Consider the following 9,162-nt stretch of genomic DNA (forward strand, 5'->3'; position numbering starts at 1 on the left):
GTGAACTTAGCAAGTTTGCGGCTGTATTCTAAGACTTGCCTGTCTAATCCTGTCTCACTGTGCTAGGTGTCAGGGGTCAGTTTAGTGGCAGTAAGCTAAAACCTGTGCACTGCAAGTGAGAAATAGGATTGTGGAGACTCTCCTTGTGTCTATCATTCCATCTCTGACCAAGGAGTTTACTGCCACACCCGTTGGTAACCCTTTAGGGTTTTGCTGTTGCCCTTAGCAACAGCATTTCGGGTTCTCTATGTATTAAAACACAACATCTTGCTTTTTCCATCTGTGCAGTTCTAATACAAGGGAGATACCCAGTTCCTTAGCCTCTGGGCTTCTCTGTTCACTTTGTGTGTATTTTGTTACCCTATTACCTTCTGTGTACTTTATGTCATATTCCCCAGTTTGTCTGTGAGTCCATTTGTTTTGCATAACAGTTCAAACACCAGTACATTCCTGCAGACACTGGAGTGCATAACAGTTCTGACACCAGTACTTTCCTGCAGGCACTGGTGTGCATAACATATTCAGCAGCCCAATACTCCTGTTGAAATTTTGTGGGAATATGGAGCATACCCCTCAAAATACGTTGCAACAGGTGGTCGATCAGGTGCAGGTCCTGACTCGACAATTTAATGATTTGTCCATTAAAATGCACACCTCCCAGGCTGCTGGTGGAGCTCCCGCAGCAGCAGCACCTGCAGGGGTTAAGGAGCCGAAAGTAAATCTCCCGGATCGTTTTTCTGGAGATCGCTCGCAGTTCTTTTGTTTCAAGGAGAGCTGCAAGCTATACTTCCGGCTTAGGCCTCAGTCTTCTGGGTCGGAGATTCAGCGGGTGGGCATAGTGATTTCCTTGCTACAAGGAGACCCACAGGTCTGGGCATATGGGTTGCAGCCTGACTGTCCGTCGCTTAAAAGTGTTGATGCTTTTTTTACGGCACTGGGCATGTTGTATGATGACCCTGACAAGACGGCCTCAGCCGAGGCTCAGATTTCGATCCTTAAGCAAGGGCGAAGGCCAGTTGAGGTTTACTGTACGGAGTTTCGGAGGTTGGCCCATGATACCCAGTGGAATGACCCAGCCCTGAGACACCAGTACCGAAGAGGTCTTTCTAACCAGATAAAGGACCAACTGGTACAATATCCCTTGCCTGATAGCTTGGATCAGCTCATGCAGTTATCCATCCGGGTGGATAGACGGCTGAGAGAGCGTAGGCTTGAAAGGGAGACTGAGATTTCCTTCCTTCCCAAGGGAACCTCAGACTCTGAGGAATTTTCTGAGGAGCCTATGCAGATTGGGGCTACCCGCCTCTCCTCGCGTGAGAAGACGCGGAGGAGACAGCAGGGGTTGTGTTTGTACTGTGGGAATAAAGGTCATGTGGTAGTATCATGCCCAGAAAAGCCGGAAAACTTCAGGGCCTGAGGGTGATGGGAAATATCCTGTCAGGCCAGAAGTCAGAATTTCCCAAGAAGACTTTTATCATTCCGGTGACCTTGAAGATCCTCGGTCAAACTGTCAAGACTGAGGCCTTTGTGGACAGTGGGGCCGACGGGGTTTTTATGGACCGCCAATTCGCCCTGAAACACTCTGTTCCCTTAGTACCCTTGGCATCGGAAATTGAGATTTGTGGGTTAAACGGGGAACCATTATCCCAAGGTAAAATTACCTCTTGCACTAGCCAGATTTCTTTGTTTATTGGAGCCACACACTCTGAAAAATTGTCCTTTTATGTGACTGTCTGTACTTTTGCCCCATTGGTGTTGGGGTTACCCTGGTTAAGGGCCCACAATCCTCAATTTGACTGGGTCTCTGGGGAGATTCTTAGTTGGGGTACTGATTGTTTCAGGAGTTGCTTGAGCCTTCCAGTCAGGCTCTCGCAGCTAAGTTTGCCAGGATTGCCAGGGTGTTATGCAGATTTTGCGGACGTGTTCTCCAAAAAAGTTGCAGAGGTACTACCTCCCCATCGCCCCTATGACTGTGCCATTGATTTGTTGCCAAATGCTAAGCTTCCCAAGAGCAGGTTGTACTCCCTGTCACGTCCTGAGACTCAGGCTATGGCAGAGTACATTCAGGAGAACTTGGCTAAGGGATTTATCAGACCTTCACAGTCTCCAGTTGGGTCGGGGTTCTTCTTCGTGGGTAAAAAGGACGGTTCGTTGCGACCCTGCATCGACTTCAGGGAATTGAACCGTATCACGATTAAAAACTCATACCCACTGCCTCTCATTTCGGTCTTGTTTGACCAGCTTCGTACTGGCACCATTTTTTCTAAGATTGACCTACGCGGTGCGTACAATCTAATCCGAATAAGAGAGGGGGATGAATGGAAGACTGCCTTTAATACCCACTCAGGGCATTATGAATATTTGGTGATGCCTTTTGGGCTCTGTAATGCCCCGGCAGTCTTCCAGGATTTCATGAATGATGTGCTCAGGGAATATTTGGATAGATTCTTAGTTGTATACTTAGATGACATCCTAATCTTCTCCCATTCCCTGGAGGAACATCGGAAGCATGTACGCTTAGTCCTCCAGAAACTCAGAGACCACCGGCTTGGGGCGAAGCTGGAGAAGTGCGAATTTGAAGTTCAGCAAATCGCATTTCTAGGATATATTATCTCCCCAGAAGGTTTCCAAATGGAGGGTTCCAAGGTACAGGCAGTCCTGGATTGGGTGCAGCCCACTAGTTTGAAGGCGCTTCAGCGTTTCCTGGGCTTTGCGAATTTTTATAGACGATTTATCGCTGGATTTTCGTCTATAGTGGCGCCCTTGGTGGCACTCACTAAGAAAGGGGCGGATGTTGCTCACTGGTCTTGTGAGGCTAAAGCGGCTTTTGCCCGTCTCAAAAGGGCATTTGTTTCGGCCAAGGTGCTGCGACACCCAGATCCAGAGCGTCCTTTTGTGGTGGAGGTGGATGCCTCTGAGATGGGTATTGGGGCAGTGCTTTCTCAGATGGGAGTGTCTGATAATCGCCTTCATCCCTGTGCTTACTTTTCCCGTAAATTTTCGCCTGCCGAGATGAATTATGACGTGGGTAACCGGGAATTGTTGGCTATTAAGGATGCACTCGAGGAGTGGAGACACTGGCTTGAGGGGGCTAAGTTTGTGGTCTCAATTCTCACTGACCATAAGAATCTGGCATATTTAGAGTCAGCGAAGCGTCTCAATGCCAGGCAGGCACGATGGGCTTTGTTTTTTGCTCGCTTTAATTTTTTGATAACATATCGCCCTGGGTCAAAAAACATCAAGGCAGATGCGCTCTCGCGGAGTTTTGCTCCAATCCAGGAGACCACCGAGGAGCCGTTGCCCATTGTTTCCCCATCATGTATTAAAGTGGGCATTACCCAGGACCTCTTATCATTAGTCCTTAGAGCACAGGAGCAGGCTCCTCCAGACCTTCCGGTAGGTCTTTTGTTTGTGCCTCCTAGGTTAAGACAGCGAGTGTTCCTGGAATTCCATGCCAAGAAGTCGGCAGGTCACCCGGGTATTGCCAGAACTCGGGAGTTGCTATCTAGGGCGGTGTGGTGGCCCTCGGTGGCTAAGGATGTGGATCAGTGGGTTCGGGCATGTGACATCTGTGCCCGAAATAAGACTCCTAGAGGGGTTCCTGTTGGCCCATTACATCCACTCTCTATCCCATCTAAGCCATGGACCCACATTTCAATGGATTTTGTGGTGGACTTGCCCAAATCCTCGGGGATGACAGCCATCTGGGTTGTCGTTGACAGGTTTTCGAAGATGGCGCACTTCGTTCCACTGGTTGGGCTGCCATCAGCCAGACGCCTGTCTGAATTATTTATGCTGCATGTTGTGCGTCTCCACGGGTTGCCACTTGATGTGGTCTCTGACCGCGGATCCCAGTTTGTGGCCAAATTCTGGAGGGCATTTTGTTCCGATCTCCAGATTTCTGTCAGCTTGTCGTCAGGCTACCATCCGCAGTCTAATGGGCAGACTGAAAGGGTGAACCAGTCCTTGGAGCAGTTCCTCAGGTGTTATGTCTCCAAGTGTCAGACTGACTGGGTTGCTCATCTGTCCATGGCGGAGTTTGCCTATAACAACGCGGCTCACTCTGCTACAGGGATCTCTCCCTTCCTTTGTGTGTATGGGCATCATCCTAAGGCCAATTCTTTTGACCCCGTGGACTCCACGCCTGGTGGTTCCTCTGTGGTTTCGGTCCTTAGAGGTATTTGGCGGAAAGTGAAGAAAGCCCTTGTGTCTGTGTCATTAGTGACCAAAAGGGTTTTTGATAAGCGGAAAAGACCCTGCAGCTTCAAATTAGGAGACTTCGTCTGGTTGTCTACCAAGAATTTGAAGTTGAGACAGCCATCTCATAAGTTAGGGCCCCGGTTCATCGGCCCTTATAAGATCACCAGGGTTATCAATCCGGTGGCATTTCAGTTAGATCTGCCCCGTTCTTTGGGTATCAATAAAACATTTCATTGTTCCCTTTTAAAACGGGCGATTAGCAATCCTTCTTCCAGTGGAAGACCTTCCCCTCTTCTGATACGTGGCCAGAGGGAGTTTGTTGTTGAAAGGATTCTTGACTCCAAGGTGGTTCGGGGTCGGCTGTCATTTTTGGTGCACTGGAAGGGGTATGGCCCGGAGGAGCGGTCGTGGGTGCGCAGTTGTGATCTTCATGCCCCCAGACTGATACGCTCTTTCTTCTCGCAGTTCCCCGATAAACCCGGTGGTAGGGGTTCTTTGACCCCTCGTCAGAGGGGGGGTACTGTTAGGGTCTCCTGCCCTGTGCTGCCACGTCGTCATGGCAACCGGGAGACAAGTGCTAGTGGAGTAACCTGAGCGCAGCTGATACTCCGGTTCGGGTCTTTTGCTGTGCAGTGGTTATAGGCTCTGTGCACGGCAGGGGATCCGGTGCTGGTTTTTGTGCTCACAGTCTGTGAGGTCTGAGTGGGGCGTGGACAGCACCTGCTTTATAAGGCCTCTTTTCAGGGTAAGCAGATGCTGCTGAATCTTTGTTGGTTAGTCAGTTCATGAAAGTTAGCCAGTACTGTGTAGCTTTGTATTTGTTTGTTGCTTACTGCAAATAGGCCTGGGGATTTGGTATTACACTCTGCCAATCCAGACCTAGCAGTAAGACTGGAGTCAGTCGTTTAGCTTGCTGGGGTTCTGTTACTACTCTGTGAACTTAGCAAGTTTGCGGCTGTATTCTAAGACTTGCCTGTCTAATCCTGTCTCACTGTGCTAGGTGTCAGGGGTCAGTTTAGTGGCAGTAAGCTAAAACCTGTGCACTGCAAGTGAGAAATAGGATTGTGGAGACTCTCCTTGTGTCTATCATTCCATCTCTGACCAAGGAGTTTACTGCCACACCCGTTGGTAACCCTTTAGGGTTTTGCTGTTGCCCTTAGCAACAGCATTTCGGGTTCTCTATGTATTAAAACACAACATCTTGCTTTTTCCATCTGTGCAGTTCTAATACAAGGGAGATACCCAGTTCCTTAGCCTCTGGGCTTCTCTGTTCACTTTGTGTGTATTTTGTTACCCTATTACCTTCTGTGTACTTTATGTCATATTCCCCAGTTTGTCTGTGAGTCCATTTGTTTTGCATAACAGTTCAAACACCAGTACATTCCTGCAGACACTGGAGTGCATAACAGTTCTGACACCAGTACTTTCCTGCAGGCACTGGTGTGCATAACATATTCAGCAGCCCAATACTCCTGTTGAAATTTTGTGGGAATATGGAGCATACCCCTCAAAATACGTTGCAACAGGTGGTCGATCAGGTGCAGGTCCTGACTCGACAATTTAATGATTTGTCCATTAAAATGCACACCTCCCAGGCTGCTGGTGGAGCTCCCGCAGCAGCAGCACCTGCAGGGGTTAAGGAGCCGAAAGTAAATCTCCCGGATCGTTTTTCTGGAGATCGCTCGCAGTTCTTTTGTTTCAAGGAGAGCTGCAAGCTATACTTCCGGCTTAGGCCTCAGTCTTCTGGGTCGGAGATTCAGCGGGTGGGCATAGTGATTTCCTTGCTACAAGGAGACCCACAGGTCTGGGCATATGGGTTGCAGCCTGACTGTCCGTCGCTTAAAAGTGTTGATGCTTTTTTTACGGCACTGGGCATGTTGTATGATGACCCTGACAAGACGGCCTCAGCCGAGGCTCAGATTTCGATCCTTAAGCAAGGGCGAAGGCCAGTTGAGGTTTACTGTACGGAGTTTCGGAGGTTGGCCCATGATACCCAGTGGAATGACCCAGCCCTGAGACACCAGTACCGAAGAGGTCTTTCTAACCAGATAAAGGACCAACTGGTACAATATCCCTTGCCTGATAGCTTGGATCAGCTCATGCAGTTATCCATCCGGGTGGATAGACGGCTGAGAGAGCGTAGGCTTGAAAGGGAGACTGAGATTTCCTTCCTTCCCAAGGGAACCTCAGACTCTGAGGAATTTTCTGAGGAGCCTATGCAGATTGGGGCTACCCGCCTCTCCTCGCGTGAGATGACGCGGAGGAGACAGCAGGGGTTGTGTTTGTACTGTGGGAATAAAGGTCATGTGGTAGTATCATGCCCAGAAAAGCCGGAAAACTTCAGGGCCTGAGGGTGATGGGAAATATCCTGTCAGGCCAGAAGTCAGAATTTCCCAAGAAGACTTTTATCATTCCGGTGACCTTGAAGATCCTCGGTCAAACTGTCAAGACTGAGGCCTTTGTGGACAGTGGGGCCGACGGGGTTTTTATGGACCGCCAATTCGCCCTGAAACACTCTGTTCCCTTAGTACCCTTGGCATCGGAAATTGAGATTTGTGGGTTAAACGGGGAACCATTATCCCAAGGTAAAATTACCTCTTGCACTAGCCAGATTTCTTTGTTTATTGGAGCAACACACTCTGAAAAATTGTCCTTTTATGTGACTGTCTGTACTTTTGCCCCATTGGTGTTGGGGTTACCCTGGTTAAGGGCCCACAATCCTCAATTTGACTGGGTCTCTGGGGAGATTCTTAGTTGGGGTACTGATTGTTTCAGGAGTTGCTTGAGCCTTCCAGTCAGGCTCTCGCAGCTAAGTTTGCCAGGATTGCCAGGGTGTTATGCAGATTTTGCGGACGTGTTCTCCAAAAAAGTTGCAGAGGTACTACCTCCCCATCGCCCCTATGACTGTGCCATTGATTTGTTGCCAAATGCTAAGCTTCCCAAGAGCAGGTTGTACTCCCTGTCACGTCCTGAGACTCAGGCTATGGCAGAGTACATTCAGGAGAACTTGGCTAAGGGATTTATCAGACCTTCACAGTCTCCAGTTGGGTCGGGGTTCTTCTTCGTGGGTAAAAAGGACGGTTCGTTGCGACCCTGCATCGACTTCAGGGAATTGAACCGTATCACGATTAAAAACTCATACCCACTGCCTCTCATTTCGGTCTTGTTTGACCAGCTTCGTACTGCCACCATTTTTTCTAAGATTGACCTACGCGGTGCGTACAATCTAATCCGAATAAGAGAGGGGGATGAATGGAAGACTGCCTTTAATACCCACTCAGGGCATTATGAATATTTGGTGATGCCTTTTGGGCTCTGTAATGCCCCGGCAGTCTTCCAGGATTTCATGAATGATGTGCTCAGGGAATATTTGGATAGATTCTTAGTTGTATACTTAGATGACATCCTAATCTTCTCCCATTCCCTGGAGGAACATCGGAAGCATGTACGCTTAGTCCTCCAGAAACTCAGAGACCACCGGCTTGGGGCGAAGCTGGAGAAGTGCGAATTTGAAGTTCAGCAAATCGCATTTCTAGGATATATTATCTCCCCAGAAGGTTTCCAAATGGAGGGTTCCAAGGTACAGGCAGTCCTGGATTGGGTGCAGCCCACTAGTTTGAAGGCGCTTCAGCGTTTCCTGGGCTTTGCGAATTTTTATAGACGATTTATCGCTGGATTTTCGTCTATAGTGGCGCCCTTGGTGGCACTCACTAAGAAAGGGGCGGATGTTGCTCACTGGTCTTGTGAGGCTAAAGCGGCTTTTGCCCGTCTCAAAAGGGCATTTGTTTCGGCCAAGGTGCTGCGACACCCAGATCCAGAGCGTCCTTTTGTGGTGGAGGTGGATGCCTCTGAGATGGGTATTGGGGCAGTGCTTTCTCAGATGGGAGTGTCTGATAATCGCCTTCATCCCTGTGCTTACTTTTCCCGTAAATTTTCACTTGCCGAGATGAATTATGACGTGGGTAACCGGGAATTGTTGGCTATTAAGGATGCACTCGAGGAGTGGAGACACTGGCTTGAGGGGGCTAAGTTTGTGGTCTCAATTCTCACTGACCATAAGAATCTGGCATATTTAGAGTCAGCGAAGCGTCTCAATGCCAGGCAGGCACGATGGGCTTTGTTTTTTGCTCGCTTTAATTTTTTGATAACATATCGCCCTGGGTCAAAAAACATCAAGGCAGATGCGCTCTCGCGGAGTTTTGCTCCAATCCAGGAGACCACCGAGGAGCCGTTGCCCATTGTTTCCCCATCATGTATTAAAGTGGGCATTACCCAGGACCTCTTATCATTAGTCCTTAGAGCACAGGAGCAGGCTCCTCCAGACCTTCCGGTAGGTCTTTTGTTTGTGCCTCCTAGGTTAAGACAGCGAGTGTTCCTGGAATTCCATGCCAAGAAGTCGGCAGGTCACCCGGGTATTGCCAGAACTCGGGAGTTGCTATCTAGGGCGGTGTGGTGGCCCTCGGTGGCTAAGGATGTGGATCAGTGGGTTCGGGCATGTGACATCTGTGCCCGAAATAAGACTCCTAGAGGGGTTCCTGTTGGCCCATTACATCCACTCTCTATCCCATCTAAGCCATGGACCCACATTTCAATGGATTTTGTGGTGGACTTGCCCAAATCCTCGGGGATGACAGCCATCTGGGTTGTCGTTGACAGGTTTTCGAAGATGGCGCACTTCGTTCCACTGGTTGGGCTGCCATCAGCCAGACGCCTGTCTGAATTATTTATGCTGCATGTTGTGCGTCTCCACGGGTTGCCACTTGATGTGGTCTCTGACCGCGGATCCCAGTTTGTGGCCAAATTCTGGAGGGCATTTTGTTCCGATCTCCAGATTTCTGTCAGCTTGTCGTCAGGCTACCATCCGCAGTCTAATGGGCAGACTGAAAGGGTGAACCAGTCCTTGGAGCAGTTCCTCAGGTGTTATGTCTCCAAGTGTCAGACTGACTGGGTTGCTCATCTGTC

The sequence above is a fragment of the Pseudophryne corroboree genome, chromosome 5 (genome assembly GCF_028390025.1).
Source record: "Pseudophryne corroboree isolate aPseCor3 chromosome 5, aPseCor3.hap2, whole genome shotgun sequence".
NCBI classification, from domain to species: Eukaryota; Metazoa; Chordata; class Amphibia; order Anura; family Myobatrachidae; genus Pseudophryne; species Pseudophryne corroboree.